Source organism: Carlito syrichta, unplaced genomic scaffold (genome assembly GCF_000164805.1).
Source record: "Carlito syrichta isolate Samal-C Ts95f unplaced genomic scaffold, Tarsius_syrichta-2.0.1 Scaffold311134, whole genome shotgun sequence".
NCBI lineage: Eukaryota > Metazoa > Chordata > Mammalia > Primates > Tarsiidae > Carlito > Carlito syrichta.
The window spans coordinates 38612-44383 of NW_007255230.1; positions in this window are offsets into that span (position 1 = coordinate 38612).

Consider the following 5772-nt stretch of genomic DNA (forward strand, 5'->3'; position numbering starts at 1 on the left):
TAACTGTACCCCACAAAACCATAATAAAAAATACTGATTAATGAAAAAAAAAAATAGATGTTAAAAAAAAAACAAAAAAAAACAATAGTCCAGTTCTGTAAATGTTTATTAAATATGTGCTATATTATGCCAAGCAGCAAGGATATAAAGGTAAATAAAAATCGCATTGGAACAAGGAATTTACCTATCAAGAAATTCACCAAATCTTTCCAGAAAGAATACATAATTTTCTGATGCGCTCAATAACTTACTTCAAAACTTAGAAGAATAAAGTTTCTTGAATAGTGAATATCTCTACCAGTATGTCTATCTATTAATACACACTAAGTTATAGTTAGACAAATACAACAAGAAAATTAGTATTAAACAGATTAGTTTATTTATGAGAACTTAAGATATAATAAAAATGAACTATATATAAGTGGGTAAAGGATAGACTATTTATTAGATTGTACTGGGTATGAGACTTACTATTTAGAGAAAAATTAAGTTGGATCTCTTCTTACTTTATAAAAGGTAAATCCAAATGGATAAGAGACCTAAATGTGGAAGGTTAAGTTATAAAACCAGTGGAGGGAAACATAAAATAACTTTGTGAACAAAAAAATGAAGAATAATCAATTAAACAAGACCCCCAAAACTCAAAACATAAGACAAAAAGTGACTGGACTTCTGTTAAACAAAAGGCATAGGTGACAACCACGAAAAAGGCACTGACAGCATCTAAAAGCTACAAGAGACCACTTGCTAGAATATGCAAGGAAAATTGTTACACATACACACACAGAGATAGGCAGGATAAACCCAAATGGTCAGCAAACAGAAGAGATGTTTGCGCTTATTTGTAACCAGAAGTAGGCAAATTAAAACAATAATACAGTACCATTTTACATTCATCAGAATAGCCACAAATTACCACGTGTTAGCAAGGATGTGAAGAAAGAGAAAACCTGGTGCTACCGGCAGGAGTGTCAAATAGTACCATCACTCTGGAGAGCAATCCGTGAGCATATGGTGAAAAAAAATATTCACATACCTTTGGACTCAGAGAGCCACTCCTGGGTACATTCCAAAGAGAAATTCGAGTACAGGCTTATGAGGATCTATAAATAAAAGAACTCCTTGCATCATTATTTGTAGAGGTAGCAAGCTGAAGGCACTCAAAATGATGAGAATGGACCAATGAAGTGTGGTGGGTGACCAGCAACAGTGAACTAGATGTGCTAACAGCAACATGGAGAGAGTTCCTGTCAAGCGAAAAATATAAGAATCAGACCTATAGCCCAATGTCATTTACGTTTGTGAAAAACATCTCACACACAAAATAACACTAAACATTTTAGAAAATGAAATTCATGTCAAAGGGCATCATTAAAGAGAACAGCCCACGTGACTGGGAAGATGTATAACATGGTAAAGAGCATGGCTTCTGGAACCAGACTGCTTGTTCAAGTCCTGGCTCACCCACCAACTTGCTCTGTCAGTTTGTCTTAACCAATCTGTAAATCCATTTCTTTGTCTGAAAAATGGAAAATAATAACTTTGCAGGGATGTTGTGAGGATTAACTGAGTTAATATAAAGTGCTTAAACGATGCCTGGCAGTAAGTGCTTAATAAGTGCTGTTGCTGTTATTATGACCAATAATAATATGAATGGGGGATCAAAAGTAAAGAGAAAAATCAGATTTAAAAAAACAAGGGCAGAGACATACAGCTATAACTGTAAATGTAAATATAAATATAAATATATTTGAGTCAAGGTCTCTATCATACAGGTTGGAATGCAGTGGCATGCTCATGCTACTGCAGCCTCAACCTGCTGGGCTCATGTGATCCTTCCTCTTCAGCCGTCCAAGTAACTAGAACTACAGGTATGCACCACCATGCTTAGCTAAGGTTTTGATTTATTGTAGAGACGAGGTCTTGTCAAGTTGCCCAGACTGAGTTCGAGTCCTTGGGCTCAAGCAATCCTTTTGCCTCCACCTCCCAAAGTGCTGGAATTATAGACATGAGCCATTGTGCCCTTTGAGACGTATTTATAATAGTGGGCTATGAATCAAAAGCAATGACTGACTCAACACTCTGTATCTGAAGTTACACACACACACACACACACACACACACACACACACACAATTTTCTTCCCTACAGAAGCTTACAAGATGGTGGGGGATCCTGACAATATCAACATAATGTGATTAAGTCTATGACAAGAGAATACACAGATGGCATAAGAACATAAAAGAGGGACACTAGCCTAAGCTAAAAGCTCACAAAGGAATTCTGGAGAATAGGAGTCTTGGGGAGTATGGTTTATGGCTCAAGATTTCAACCTGGGTTAGGATCACAGTTGTACCTCTCCTTAGCCTATATGATTTTAAGCAGGTATATTTCCAGAGTAACGGTACCTAGAAAACATCCAGGCCCCAAGAATATATTACCAGATCTCAAAGACCTCAGAGGAATCTCACCATAACTATGATTGAACCTTCTCTCAAGGTAATTTCTATAATTCCCTGTGCATATAGTCAATCACGTGTTTGTTAGCCTAAACGCCCCAAAATGCATCTCCCTAATGGTTCATATTGGAGATGTTGGAGAGTGTGCTGTCTCGCTCTTTTTGTAATCCTCAGCAAAGAAAGGATGCAGAGGGTGGTGAACCTAGCAAATCTTGAAAGCAGAAGGGAGTGATGTATGCAGTGACCATTAAAACCAGAAGGAAGCAATTGCCTGCCAGAGGCAAAGATTTCCCTGAACAATTGGCTCCTGAGCTTTTAACAGTCAGCCCACAGACTGTCTTTGGCTTATATCCTACAGGTTACCAGCTGCCATATTAAAAAGAAATCCACCAGCCACACAGATTAAGTCAGTAGCTAAAATGTTACTTCTTTGTCCTAAGAAGACGGTTCTTGGTCTAGGAAAGATGACTTAGTCATTGGAGAATTTACAAATCCCAGCTTCAAAATGTTCACTACGTTTGTTCATTTTTCTTACAGAAAGAGCATGTAAATAAAAAATACTTGAGTGGCCTACAATTTGCTTAGGGAATGACCTTAGAAGCAAAGAAGAAAAAGAACATCATAGAAATTCTTAATTTCCACAGACAGAACTGAGTGACATATTCTCTAGCATTTTTGTAACCAAGAGCAAGTAAAGAAAAGTAGACTGGATTCATTGTTTAAAACTGAGAACAATTTCAAACACAGGAAGTAGCCACCAAAGTTTAGTCTTAAGTCCTCAGAGATCAGCTATGGATTACATAAGTTCAATTATACCTCCATTATTAACAGGCTTTATAAACTTAAACAAGTTTCCCCACCAATAAAAAGAAGACAATGGTTATGGTATCTACCTGAACAGCAAATCTGGAGAACAGTTTCTTAAAAAGTTAAGCATAAACTTATCATCAGAACTAGTAATTCCACTCCTAGGTATTTACCCAAAAGAAATAAAAACGTATGACCATGCCAAGACATAAATACAAATATTCACAGCACACTGTTCATAATGGCCAACAAATGGAAATAATCCAAATGTTCATCTGGTGAATGGATAAAAAGTGTTATATCCATACTATAGAATGTTATTCAGCAATAAAAGTAAACAAACTACAGATATATGTTACAACACGAGTGAACTTCAAAAACATTATGCTACCAGAACTCAAAGACCCCAGAAGAATTTCACACTAACCTTAACTATGAGTGAACTTTCTCTCAAGGCAGTTCCTATAATTCCACCTGCATATTATCAGTCACATGCACGTTAACCTAAAGCACCAAAAATCTCCTCAGTGGTCTACTCAGGACATGCTGAAGTGTTATCAGGGAGGCGAAAGGATTGCCTGAGTCCATAGGCTCAAGACCAGCCTGGGCAACTTGGCAAGACCTTGTCTCTACATTAAATCAAATAAATAAAGAGAGAGAGAGAGATAAAGCCAGGTACAAAATTTTTTAAAAATTTATTCTATGATCCCATTTATATAAAATATTCTATGATCCCATTATATAACATTTCCAAAATATTCAAATCTATAATGACAAAAAGAGGATCAGTACTTTTCTAGGGCTGGAGGTAGGAGTGGGATTGACTACAAACAAGAGAACTTTTTGAGATGATGAAAATGTTCTAAGACTGGATAGTGGCGATGACTGTACAACTGTATTAATATACTAAAAATTAATATACTATACTTTAATATACCAAAAATCACTGAATGAGACACTTGAAATAGGTGAACTTTATGGTATGTATATAAAGCTGCTAAAAAAAAAGGACCTACCTTTTAGAATTGTTATGAGAACTAAATTATTTACTATTTTTTCTTTTTAAAAAAAGTTTTTAATCAGCCGGGCGTGGTAGCGCTTGCCTATAATTCTGGTTACTTGGAAGGCTGAGGCGGAAGGATCACCGGAGACCAGCAGGTCGAGGCTGCGGTGGCCGGGAGCGGCCACTGCACTCCAGCCTGGGGGGCAGAGTGAGACTCCAACTCAAAAAAAAAAAGTTTTTATTGGAAGGCAAAACTACAAAGTCACAAGAAATCTTTAATGGCACATGTTTATATTTTATCCTGAATCAGATATGTTTGAATAATTCACAGCTACAGAAATCTAGAACAAAATCAAATATTTTATCACATCAGGTTGAAAGATTGAAGAGGATTTTGCATCTGATTGAAAAGAATTTTTCAAAAATGTTGTCTGTAAAAGGAATGGCACTGCATGGAGTTGCCCAAAATATTTAATATTTATAAAGCACTTAGAACAGTGCCTAGCACATAGTAAGCTCTATTGTGTTTGCTAAATAATAAAAACAAATATTTGGGTCATGTTATTCATCACAAGAGTAAATTGTTATTTTTGGTATGCTTGTTTTTTCAGTCAGAGTCTTACTATGTTGCCCACGCTGGAGTGCAGTGGCATGCGCATGGCCACCTCAGCCTTGACCTTCAGCTGGGCCTTCCAAGTAGCTGAAACCACAGGTGTGTGCCACCATACCCAGTTATTTTGGTTTTTTTTTTTAATTGTAGAAATGAGTTCTCACCGAGTTGCCCAGGCTGGTCTTGAACCTCTGAGCTCAGGCAATCCTCTTGTCTCCACTTCCCAAAGTGCTGGAATTACAGGCATGAGACACCACTCCTAGCTACAAGAGTAAATTATTAGCAGTTACTGCAGAAAACAGAATAGTGGTTGTTTGAGAATGGAGGGCAGGGAGGATAAAGGAAGGGATTGCAAAGGGTCCTGACAAAACTATTTGGGATGATGTAAATGTTCACTCCTTTGATTGTGGTGACAATTTTACAGGGGTAAACACATGTCAAAAAGTATCAAGGTTTATACTTTAAAAATGTGCAGGTCATTGTATGACAGCTCTAGTTCAATAAAGTTATTATACAAAAAGAAAGACGGAAAGAGAGAAGGGAAAGGGTAGAGGAGGGGAGGACGGGAGGAGAGGGGAGGGGAAAGAGAAAGAAATAAAACATATCAAGATCTTGAAGAAAGCCAGATAAATTAAGAAAAATTACACATAACTGATACAACTATTTTCATTTTCTTTTGTTTGTGTCCATGTGTGCACATGTTTTACATGAGTATAACAATATGTTAGTTATTCTCAGTTTCAATATTGTCACTCTGATATGTGTTGGGAGACAACATCTATAGCTACATGGCTGAGGCCTGTAAAGGCCCATCTGGAAGATTGCCTCTGACATAGGATATCACTTATACCTATAATATTGGCGTGTGATTAGTGACCAGTGTGCATACATGA